This window comes from Ceratotherium simum, chromosome 31 (assembly GCF_057802395.1).
Source record: "Ceratotherium simum simum isolate JZ-2026a chromosome 31, ASM5780239v1, whole genome shotgun sequence".
Classification (NCBI taxonomy): Eukaryota; Metazoa; Chordata; class Mammalia; order Perissodactyla; family Rhinocerotidae; genus Ceratotherium; species Ceratotherium simum.
The window spans coordinates 29,357,041-29,370,643 of NC_141930.1; positions in this window are offsets into that span (position 1 = coordinate 29,357,041).

Genomic DNA, 13,603 nt, shown 5'->3' on the forward strand with positions numbered 1-13,603 from the left:
CTTCCTCTATTTTTTATGTAGGACGCTGCCACAGCATGGCTTGATGAGTGGTGTGTAGGTCCGTGCCTGGGATCCAGGCCTCCAAACCCCATGCTGCTCAAGTGGAGTGCGCGAACCTAACCGCTATGCCACCAGGCCGGCCCCTCTAATAGTTTTGTTTATGTTTCTATTTGTTATCTGTGGCAGTGACTACACATATAGTCAGAGCTCATGGTACAGTTCCCTTTTAACATTTTGCAAAGGGAGGCTTTTATAAACCAGTAGACCTCTTACCAACTGCATAGAAAATAAAAAATTTCTTTAAAACTAAAATTTAGAATACTTTAAGAAAAACAGTTATGTAAAGCCAAAATCCTCATTTTGTAGAAGAATCAGGCACTTAGACACATCATCTTTTTAAAAAGTACTTTTGTTCATTGACAATTTTTCCTTCTATTAGTGTCTAACCAAATTATTTGGTTCTTAAGCCTCTTTGTGATCTGAAACATCCCTTTGCTTTTATAGTGATTCTAGAGAAACATTCTTTAGCACTTTTCAGAAATAAAATAAGTGAAATAAATAAGTGAAACATATCCTAGAAATCAGTATAATTTAATTTTAAATTTATTTCACATTTGGCAGAACTCAGCTTTGTTTATTTTTAGGTTTAAGTCACTTTGTTTTGAGACTCAGCCTGTGAATACGGCCTTCTCCTCCTCTCGTCCCATCTTAGACCCATGATGTCCTGCTCTCTTCCTGGACTTAAAAAGAATTAGGAACTCAGACTTCTGTTAAAATGACCACAGTGTACTTTATTTAATGATTTTGGTACCTTGTGTTGCAATAAAATAAAAAAAAAATCTACAAAATCCAAATATATAAAATTTCAAGTTTTCTTTTTTTTTAAAGTTTTACAGGAAAAATCATGTAACCAAGAAAATTTGTTCATTATGAAGCACTACTTTCCACTTCATTTCATCACAAATTGCAACTTACTTAACAGACCAAAATAACTATGGTACTGTAGACATCAAATACTCTACACACTGTGCTTTCACTAGAGCACGTGGGACCGCGCCGGCGATGGCGGCCCCAGCCAATAGAGACACTCTTACAATCCGAACGCTAAAGGAATGTTTGGATACATGGAGTTTGAATATATATATTTACAGGAAGGAACAAAATTTCATAACTAGTTTAATTCTTCATTTCAAATAAAATTCCAAATACATTTGTACAATGTTTACAAAGTAAAAGCACAACAACTGCCAAGGTTATCATTCGGGTCCAGGCACTGTGCTGTACTGGGGGGAATGTCTACACTGCTCCCTAAACACACGTGGGGTCTCTCAGACCTTATTCCTGTCATGGTCACGGGAGAGAGAAGCACGGGAATGGCAATTTTGCACAATCAGAATGTCATGCAGAGAGCTGACAACAGGGAACTGAGAAATGATTGGTGCATTCTCTTCAGTTTGCTGTTCGTCTGCCACCTGTTACATTTTCTTTTCAGAGTTAGATTTAAAACAAAGAAAAAAAATTGAGCAGGGAAAGGAGCACAAGATGTTTAAGGCAAATTAAGCAAATATAGAGTAGCTTCTCTTGGTGTTGAGTGGAAATGAGGATTTTACCCCAAATCGAACTTAGATACAAACAAACAAAATTAAGTACAACCCTCTGTGGTTGGGTTGCTTATGTCATATACAAAGTTTTGAAAATTGCTTTGCACCAAGTATGCTTTTGAAATTTTAAGTGAAAAACTTGTTGGTTACAAAGTGCATAATTTCATGTTTCTAAATAAAACAACAGTAGCTGAGGTAGTTAGATGTGAAACTTATTTACTTAAAGTAACTGGAGAATGAAGAACAAATGTCAGAAGCAAAAATCCTTGCCATTTGAAAACAAGTTTATTTGTGCAATGGTTTAATGCTGAGCAAAATGCTTCTATATTTCTATTAGATGTTATTAATCAAACCAGAATATGAGTGATAGTAGTATTTGTTTCCAATTTGCTTGGTAGAGTGTCAGTACAGATAAAGACTGTATCCCCAGTAATTTTGTTTGTAACTCATCCTTTCACCATTTCTGCATTGAAGCTATGACATAAAATGGCAATAATTATCATTACTAGAAAGTTCCAATCCAAACTGTGAAAAGAATTTAGTAAAAACTGAAAAAAGAATCAATAGGAAGGATGCGTTTGCTCTTACTTTTACAATGTTTTTGTCTTAGCCCTAAATTCAATGTACTATTTGGTTTCAAACGGGGAGGTAACCTCTGGCTCATTGGTTGCCCTCTTGGTTCTCAGAATGGGAAAAACCTAATTTGTATATCCTTCATCATATCTCTCTTTAGGCTGCTGAGCTGTCTGGTAACTGAGAAGAAAAGCAGAAACAATTTGGTAGAGGCAAGGTTCTCATCCAAGGTCCTGTCTCTTCCTGCCTGCCCCTTTTACTAAACAGAAGCTACAGGCGGGACCTTTAATAAACAATTGACCAAAAGCTTCATTTTTCAACCATCTCACACCATCAGGATATAAAAAGAGTTTTGTGAAATTAATACCCCAGGGATAAGAATGGATATAAAAAAGTTGGGAGACATTCCTTTTGAGCTAAAGAGAATTTTCCATGTGTTTTCTACCATTTGTTTATGGGATAGAATGTTAACTGGAAGTAGCCATGAAAGTTGACAATTACATTTAAAAAGCATCACATACGGGATGATTACATAATGACTGGTCCATGGCAGTATAATCATATATATCTTTGCTAAAAACTAGTTTTCTAAAAGAGTCTCTTATTTTCAAGGAGGACTCTGGAGAGTTTCACATGGGCTGGAAAACCTTAAAAAGGGTAAAATTTATGGGGCATCCAAACCTCCTTTTCTCCAGTAATTAGATGTGTAGGTTGTATCTAATAACATGTTGCCTCTAACTGTTTCTTCATCTAGAATTTAGATTCTACCATTTCAAAGAATTGTCCAACTCTAACACTTAGATTCTGTTTTGTACCTTTGTGGTAAAATCTTCCAGTGACATATTCTGCCCACTGCCCTCCTTTCTTAGCCAACCCATCTGAAAAGCTGCCCCACCTTTTCTTATCACCAGGCCCTTGCATCTAGGCCAGTCAATTTCAGTTTTTCTTGTGCAAAAACAAAGACGTGAATATTTCCCCTCATGGCAACAAGGATATTCTGCCACACTTGGTGGGAAAAGTATTGATGCTAGGAACTGGAAAAAAAAAAAGCCAGAGAAGTTCAGATTATTTTGACTCACTTCCTATATTCATTTTGAGTCTGAAAAAAAAAAGATACTTATCTTAAGCCTGTTGTGGCAACATACATTTTTTTTAATAGATTAGATAATTGCCTAGGTTAAATTCATGCTTCAGAAAGCTTAATACCATGCATTAGAAATATTTAACCAACCTGAAATTTTAAGCCTTTGATATATAACTAGCAACTAGATTTTAGAATCCAGAAGGGATTATGTTGAATATATGTTATGTCAGCTCCAGGCACAACATGATTTTTTGTGTGTGTGTGTGAGGAAGATCAGCCCTGAGCTAACATCCATGCTAACCCTCCTCTTTTTGCGGAGGAAGACCAGCTCTGAGCTAACATCTATTGCCAATCCTCCTTTTTTTTTTTCCCCAAAGCCCCAGTAGATAGTTGTATGTCATAGTTGCACATCCTTCTAGCTGCTGTATGTGGGACACAGCCCCAGCATGGCCGGAGAAGCGGTGTGTCAGTGCACGCCCGGGATCCGAACCTGGGCTGCCAGTAGCGGAACGTGCGCACTTAACCGCTAAGCCACGGGGCCGGCCCCGGCACAACATGATTTTAAACCCACTTATCAAGATAAACTTTCTTAAACCGTATTTAGTATTTTTAAGAGCATGCAAATTTTTCTGCAAAGGAATATAATTATTAAATAAGGGCACATGGATGATATTTATGTACAACAACTTTGCCTCATGAAGTTTAATGATGGTTAAAACATTATCTTTATTGCTAGTATAGTTTCATGGGTGTCTTCCTACTTTACAACATTGTCTCCATGACTCAAAAATGACAAATCATGTTATTTAGCCCTAGTTCGTATCAGGACTAAGTGTTTAAGTAAGAGGAAACATGTTACTTTTGGGGGAAGTTGTGCAGGATGTTCTCTGTGGTTGTTTACCCACCATCTCTTTGTCCCTTAGTAGGTACTCATATCAAGGCACATATAAGTACCTATATGTACCTTGTATATCAATGTATAGATGAAGCTCTTGTGTAAATAATTCTCTGAAATATTTAAAATATATTTATAATCTGAAAATGAATCAACTCAGAAGTTCCAGGCAGAAATAAGGCTTTACATTCTTTTATTGGGTTGTAAAGGGAGAGATGTGTCATCTTAGAGATGAAAAAGAATTTCACTGTAAACAACATAAAATCTAATCTCAGTAATATCTATTAAAAATTTTCCCTCCTGGTAGCGGATTTCAGAATACGCCTTGGCAATCATTAGTACTGAAATTGGGTATCAGTCATGCGTTTTGGAAAATGTAGCTTGAAATCAGGCATGCAAACTTCTTAGGCATCAGAAGGAGCCAAGTTTTCTGGCTACCTTTAATAAATATTTAATAAAATTCAGTTTGGCTAAGAGGAAAACCATCACTCTATATGAAGCTTCTCAATGTTTGTATGAAAGGACTTAATTTTCTCATTAAAAAGCTGATAATTAAAAAAAAGATCTACATAGACCTCTGAAGAACCAGTTTCCCTTTTATTAAGTGATCAAGAATAATCATACGCTGCTTGGTGAGTTATTGCTGTTGTGTTGCTAAGCCGCCCCCACCGCCCCCACCACAGCCTGTTCCCGGGCTGCACACACTTCTCCTTTGTGCCAGCACCAGTTATCAAGTGTCACAGCACGTTACCAACTCCAGTGATCTTCACAACACCTATGAGGTAGGTAGATCAATAGTATCTCTCTTTCACATATGGGAAAAATGAGGCTGGGGATGAGTTTCTGAGGCGGAAGTGACCGACCAGGGATGAGGACTCCAGGGTGCTCAGACTCCCATACCCTGTGTTCCCATCACCAGACCACGCCCTCCAAGTCCTTGTCTCCAGAAAGGAATATATTCCATAGTGTAAAAGGATACTGTTTCCTAGACTATATTTAAGTATATTTAAACAGTTATTATATTCAACACAGGGATTTTTGGTTTTCTACTAAACCGTAAATTCTATTCAATTCTATATGTAAAAAAGATAACTGAAAAAAAATGCATAATGTTTTTGTAGTTGCTAATTGATTATCACCTCTTTGTTGCCAATTCACCTAAACATTGAACTGAACATCCTGTCAATAACATGAAGGTGAAAAGATTGGAAAAGAATTTAGTGAAGTAAAAATTTCAAGGAAAAGGAAAAGCAAAGCCAAATAGGATTGGTATGCATATGTGTGACTGGGCAGCGGCTCTGTGTCCTAGAGGCTTTCCCAAGAGTGTGACTAGCAAACAGTCTACCCTGCGAAGGAACATTTACAAAACACAATTAGCACAGAGCAGTGACACCTGGTGACTGGAGGCCCTTGCTACACAAGGTGGAGTATCCATTTGATTTCGCGGAAACTTCTGCCTCCGATGGGAGGAGGGACCCGACAAGGAAGGGGCTTGCCAATCCCATGAAGTCGTTCTAACTTGGCACTAAACGCAGAACTTGATACAGTCAAAACACTACCTAAGAACCTACAAAACATTTAGATTTTCTCTGGAAATCCTCTCGTGATCTTGCATAGCTGAATACCTTCCAGTGCTCTGCGTGCCTGCTTATAGTCAATGCCTCGGAGCAAGTTCCACAACATAAGCGCACTTAAAAGAAAATTGGTCTGAATAGCTTGCCTGTTTTTCCGCCCAGCTTCAGAGCAGTAAATGAGGTAAGCGCACAATTTGAGGAAATACACACACCACCAATCCAGAGCCAAATCGGATGAAACAGGGAAGAAACGACCACACATAACCACAAATACAAAAGTTGTACAAATATCTCAACCTTCCCTTCTGGAAAGTGACTTTCCCTTTGACGTCATCTTTTTCTTTCTTTTTCTGTGACTACAAAGAAATCACTAATATTCAATATGCAATAACCAGTTAGTCCTTGGCAATCAGAGTGACATCAACAAACCAAACTAAAAAAATCTGCATTTTTTTAATTTGGGAAAAATAACTTTTACTTCTATTGACACCGTAAAATTTACCGTGAAATAATTGCATCAAGCAGTTTAAACTATTTTTATGCTTAAAAGGTATAAGAAATCCTTAAAATTAAAACTTCTATTTGAAGAATAAAAACTTAACAAATTTGTGTTTTCCTTAAACAGTTCCATCAAGTAGACTTTGTAAATGATTAACAGTATGTGAAGACCAGAGAGGCAACTACAAAATTACGAAACATGGAAAAAGGCTGAATAAAAAGCTTCCTTGCCAGGAAGGGGCCAAGTGGCAGCCCCTCAGAACCGTCGCTCTGAAGGAGGTCTAGGCTGCAACCATGTCTGAATACACCCAGGACAGCCTCCTAAACCTCTGGCATTCATGCGTTTGCTGAAAGTAAATAAAAACCAAATAGCATTTGCTCTGCATTCTTTATTTCTCCTTGCACAACAAAGAGATTTTTAGCAGCAGAATATCACCAGCAATAGATTACTGCAGAAGAAAGTTAAATTCCATCACCTACAACACCTGAGCATTTTCTGTCTGTCTAGACAACACCAGACAACCAGATGAAAAACTGTGTGATTCAAACACCTGGATTTTCCCGAATATCCAGATGTTTGACATCTTAAAGACCAAATTTACTCCTTGAGTGCCCTACTTATTCACTTTTCATTGAGATATTTGCATTCATGTGGACAGTCTTTATTTTTTAATAATGCCATAATGTCTACTTCCCTATAATGAAGATGGTTCAGCAATCATCTGGAAAATTTGGATGTTGAAAGCCCCCAAATGAAAAGAAACTTAGTCATGAGGAAAAATCAGAGCTTTAGGGCTATCAATGGTCTAGTGGTTTTGTCTACACTGAAAAATTGCTTAACTGCCCACTTTTTTTTCACTTCCGTTATTCTGAAAATCATTCTCACAGAATTATTTTTCCAATTTGGGGATAGATACACAGACTACGTGATGGCAGAATCAAGATCCAAAATATGTTTAAAGGATTCAGCTAATACTTGTAAACCTGGTTTAGTGAATTTAAACACAGAGGCTCTTGGGATGTCATGTTATATTTACAATGGGATGATGAGTAAGGCCATGGTAACCCTGAATCTCATTGCTGTTAAAACGGGGGGTAGGTCAATGGTTCACGTTTTACAAGCAAGAGTACTTACAATACCTTAAAATATCTCATCTTGTAATCCATCAGAAGCTCTTGGCATGCAGAGCTAGCTAGCAGCATAGGGGACAATGACCAAGGAGAACTGTTCCCTTAAGGACAGAGTCAGTCTCAGACATGAAGCCACTGACATCTCCTCTATCTTCCCACTTCTGTCACGCCCCAGCCTGTCATAAGTGCATGCATCTATTGCCATAGGTATGGAATGGCAGGGGCGACCTTGAACCTCTGCTCTATAAAAAGGCAAACATTCCTGACAAGCCACTGACAGGTTTCCTCTTCAATCACACCTGCAGCTCTACATTAATAAAACCTCCTGTCCCACTACCACTTACAGTCACTCTTACGCACGAGCCTTGTTTAAGAGGACTGTTCGTTGCTCCTGTGTCCACACAGTCAACCAACTCATTACACATTACAGAATATGTTTGTGCCTATTTTGGCTTTGGAGTTCAGGAAATTAACATTTTCTTCAACTTATTAGTTTTCACTGCCTTGCAATTGAAAATAAGTCACATGGTGGTAGGCCACTTTTTTTTTAACCATTAAGTTTCAGTGCTGTGCCAAGAGCTAGTTCTGAAAAATGGCTTACCGGAATCTGGGATGCAGCACCATACTGTGCCTGTAACTGGGACAATCACTCAGGAGCTCTGGGTACATCTTGGAGCTAATCCCCAAGATGATCACTTAGGAAGGAGAAATATCTTTGAAACACAAGGAAAATGATCCCTGCTGTTGCTGCTTATTTTGATGTTAGATTGCTCATCAGATAAATCTGTAACTTTCAATCATTCGTCTAGGGTTCACTCCTAAAATTATTATACCAAAAGATTAGACAGAAAACTGAACATATGGACATATGGACAAGAACATATGGACGCCTGAAGCTCTTGCAAACTCTGAAACTATGATCTGAAGTACATCATTCTTATCTTGCAGCTCAAACCTTTCTTTAAAAACAGAGAAGCAAGTGAGAAAGAACCAGGATTTTTAGTTATGAGACTACCTGCTTGCTTTTAGGTGAACATTTAGGCATTAAGAATATCAGATTGGTGACCTCAGAGCTCATAATCAAGGATTTGCAGGGTCTGAGAAGCAACAGGAGAGCCAATTCCACATACAAATATATCTCAGTTTGAAACTGGCAATGTTGCTGCCTAGGAAGGCAGGAATCAAATTATTCAATAGCTAAATCCATGCAGATTTTACCTCTAAAATTGAATTATAAATTCAATTTTTATAAATTGGTTATTACAATGCTGACAGCAGTACTCTCAAGAAACGAAGTAAAGGCAGCAACTGTACTCAGATCGATCATCAAAGAGATGACAATGACATTTTTTCATTTCCAAACACAAGTAGATTTGTATGCATTTAAAGTGAGTCTCCATGACCAGTACCCATTCTCTGAGCTATGCAAGCCCCTAGGAATCCATTGACTTTTTTTCTTTTTTTCAAAGCAGTGCTGACTGGCAAAAACAAATGAAGCGGATGAATATTCATAGCATGAATGATGAGGAAGCAGGTAGCAGGAATTCATTAGTGCTCTACTTCACAGAGGTCTTTCTCTTCAGGCCTGGCCACGTCACGGCTGACACTGAACGCGTGCTCCTTTCCACTAACTGATTCATTTTCCCTTGCAGTAGCTTGGCTACTATATTACAAGTCAAGAATTTGCAAGATTAAAGGGTCTGTTGAATTAATTAACTCAAATCACCTTCAGTAAAGCTTGACAAGTTCCAAGATGTTTCTGTAAAAAAGAAGGGAATCGATAGCATCAGCAATATGCAGCTTTGTGACAGTTGAGGCTCGAATTTCTGAGTATGACTGGTTTGCTCCCCTTCCCCTCTCTAGAGGCAGGAGAGATTTATTTCTTTTCACAGAGCACCAAGGGAAATGTTTCATCCTAGGCTTTCAAAACATATGTCAGAGATCCATTTCCTTTTCTATGGACAATACTTTAGAAAGGTTATTAAAGGAAATTAAATACTTTTGTTCTTTGAAAGAAGGATATAAAATGACAATTCTTTGACTAGCAGACAGATCTCCTTTGGTTACTGGATGATGTGCTATTGCTCCCAATTTGAATAGAGTAAAAACTCACAGTGGGGCCAATTGAAAGACACAGGTCCAGGGTTAATTCTAAGTTAATGTACCCAACACACCCAAACACAAGTGCTCATTTTCCAGAATCACAATGGATTGAAATGCTGATGTTGATTAAGACATGTTCTACTGGTTTGTAATCAAACTAGGAATTTCTTATAATGAGGGAAACCCAAAATATATTTTCAACATACTTAGGGCTGTTTTAAGACTTTCTGATAAATGAATTAATGTGAAATAATTAAGAATGTTGATTTGATACAACTCCATACCAGAATACCACTAGAACAGTTAAGATAAATTAGCCTAAACACAACATCTCCTTTTGTTAATATTTGTAGTACTTAAATGAAATAAGAATTTGATTAGTTCCATTTTAATGCAAATCAAGTAATAAAGAGAGGAGGTGGGCACCAGCTTAATTTGGTAGATGGAAGTATAATAAAAACATGAAACCTTACATTTTCTGAAATTCTAATAACAGAGTACATGACAGGCTTCAATAATAACACAAAAGAAAATTTTGTGTTGTTACTGTGTGGGTAATATTTGCTTATCAAGTTGATTATTTAGTTTTGATGTTGATCTATTTTGTGAAATGTGATCTTTGCTCTACAAACATCTTATCACTAACTATACTCTTCTTGTCTCGTGCAATGGCTAAAATAGCAGTAATCATGGCAACGAACCACTAGTGGTGGTGTGAACTTAGCAATCATGCCTCAGACCTAGCATCATCATTAGGTCAGCTGCTTTATGGATGCTTGATAGAACTCACCAAGGAATTCTTTGAATTATTCTGTACTTGTAGAAATTAATATGCTTTTTTCTCTTTCCTTTTACTCCACAGAGGACCTGTGGATTTATACATTCGCTGACCAGAATCACTTCACTTAGAGAAGATTAGTTGTGCAAATTAATAGTCATGTTTAAACAATACTACACTCCTTACATCTGTGGGAAGCCAATCACTGTGGACCATATTATAGGAGAGCTCGGATTGGATATAATTCCAGCATGAGCATCCACACAAGGTGGGTCTGGCCATCCTGATTCCTGAGGGTAACGCAGCACAGTGCTGCTCTTCTGGGCAATGGAAGTATGGCTGTGGAACAACCTCTCAGGTTGCAATAACTGAGTTTATGTCTGGAAATTTGTGATTCCTAAATAACTAGTATGCTGGAGACATATTGTTTGTGCTAATGAAGGATGTTTCCCCAATCAGAGAAGTAGCCTAGTAGAAAATTCTTCAGACATTTTAGAGGCGTCCAATTTTCATGCCTCTTCTTAAAAGAAATTCTCAGGAATATCTCCAAAATTTATTCAGAGATGACTGTTTTGAGTCAAACATTACTTGCCAAAGGAGTATTTCAATTTTTTTGTTGTTTTGTGACCTTGATTTAAAACTGTCTAGTGTTGGAGAGGCATAAGAACAAATTAAAACATTACTTTTCTCTTTATAGGCAGTCTTCCATTGTTGATTTATCTTTATATTTATATCATTGCCTTATGTTTGTCATTGTGTGTGGCAATTTTTTATTGTGAGGCTTACATAACACCATCTTGGAAAAGCTTACATTTCTTTATTAATCTAGTACAGAATTAAATATCAATATTAAAAAGAGAAGCAGTGTGGTAGAGCAGAAAAGAGAGTTGACGTCGACACACTCTTATTGTGCTACTAATAACCCAAGTGTGAGCAGCTGGAAGGCGGGTTCCTTTGGCTCTTGGCTGTGTGTTGCCCAGCAATACTCTCCACGTAGATCATCCTTGTGGGACGAACGACTGAAGGAATCCCGATTACAAAAATGACCTGATCTATTTGGATCTCTGTTGTTTCATCTATAAAAGAAGTGTGCTGAAGTGACACTTAGATCTCTTCTAGATGCTCCTTTCTATAACAATTAGTGACTTCTAATTTAACATAACTTCATAAATATCTGCCTAAATTTTATCAAAGTAGAAAGATAGGTGACTGCTTGTATTTTTAATACATTAAATTCAGATTGACCACTACATATCTTTAAATTAACACCAGGGTTGAGAAAATTTTGGTTTATTATTGGCTACCTTGTTAACATCAATTCGAACACTACCACACATAGCTTACTACACAACACCATTGAATGCTTACAGCTCTGTCACCCTGAAAACCTCAGATATGTTACATCTAAGCTGAGGAGGGAAAGGGTATGTCAATTATTTTATAATCAATTCAACAAATATTTGGTCAACATTTGCTGTATACTTTGCATCTAATCTTTCCATCTAAGATAATGTTCCTAGATTTACATGATGGGCAAATCTGGTGGCCTAATAATCCTCTTACATATTAGATTTTGTCATCTGCAAGACATTGAATAAAATTTAGGGAAATATATGGCAATGGAATAGAATAATGTCACTGCAAACATTTGTTGATCTGTCTTTCCTTCCTTCCTCTTTCTCTCTCTTTTTCTCTTTTTTGTTTTTTTGTCAGAGTGTCAAAGTAAGTAGTGGGATTGAGCTATTTTTCAGTCTGTCTAACTGGATGACAGTAGTGTACATGTATTGAATACAAGAGAATAGCCATCAGGTTAATTTATATTTATCACTTACTTTGGTGTAGAGTAGGGCCATGGAGGGGGACAGTTATCTGAAATGAAAGAGTAGCATCTATCTGCCTACTATGAATTAGGGGAGTTGAAGTAAAATTCAGTTACGGGTGATAGAGACTTCCACTCCTCATCATTGACTTTTTTATTTTTAACTTTTCATTTTGAAAGATATATTGGACTTTTAAATAAAATTTTCTTTGAAAAATCTGATCATCAGACCATAATTTTGTTTCTCCTGACACCTTGCCAAATCAGGAATAGATTTTTGGTGGGAAAATATTTCTTGGTCTTCTAGAAAGATGTGCGGTTGTTAAAATCTGTTACAAGTTGTGTTCAACTCTCAGCTCAGCTGTTTCCTAGCTGTGAGACCTCTGGCAACTTGTATAATATCTCTGAGTTTAAGTTTTGTCATCTGTAAATGGTACTTAAGTCACAGACGGCTGTGAGGATTAAATGAGATCACAGAGATGAAGCTCTTTAGCAGAGCACTGGGCACATTATGAGCTCGCAATCATAGTAGGCTACTATCAATATGGGGAACTGTACTATAAGAAAGCCAAAGGGGAAAAGAAACAACAAAAGCAAAAATTTGATTTGGTCAGTGCTTCCGACTTACATTATGTCATGAAAATATCTTAGCAAAACGATTAAACATTTCAGGGACATTAAACTGTCTCTTATTTAGCAGAACACAGGCCACAAAAGGTGGAGTGAATTTTCACATTTCTGGGCTAGATCATCGCATGCAATATTAGAACATTCTGATTTTTTTTTTTTCTTGCTGAATCTAGAGAAAGAGCTTCAGATGGATGGTGAAACAACATGATGTCCAAGGGAGAGTTTCTGAACCCCTCATTTCTGTGGGCAAATGGCTGTTTGCCACTTCTTCCATTTGGCTTTCTGCTGTGAGTGCAGGCTGTGCGCCTGCTAGCCTAATTGCTACAATTAGCAAAATTAAATGGCTCATTGTGTTTTTATACAATTCCACCCACATTCTGCAGAGTTTTACTTTTGAATGAGTAATTATCCTGTCGAGGCTCTTGATCACAGGCACATATTGAGTCTTTCCATGTGCCGATTTTTAGGAAAGCCACTGGATAAGACATGTGTCCATAGAGAGAACTCTGCAGTGGCCAGCGCAGCCTGCCTGAGTGAGGAGAGAGAAGCAGCCCTACTGTTAAGGCCAGTTCACAGCCTGATACAGGTCAGGGCCACAGACTTGGAAACGAGGTGGGGGAATGGGGGCAGGGGCGCGGTGATAGAGGGAAATGGCCCATCCTCAGCCAATTTGAAATGCTCCAGCTTCAGATGGGGAGAAGGGGTGTTAGGAGTCACAAGCTGGCAGAAGCAGTCATTTTGACTGTTCTCAAAAGTGACATTGGATTGCTGAACATAAATGAACATGAGTTGATCTGCATCGATCACTGAAATTATAGAAACAAGCACCTCAATCCTGTTTTGTTTTCACCGTGCACTTCAGCATCCTCTGAGCTATATTTCTAAAAGACAGTTGGAGCTGTTTTTACAAAGGCTTT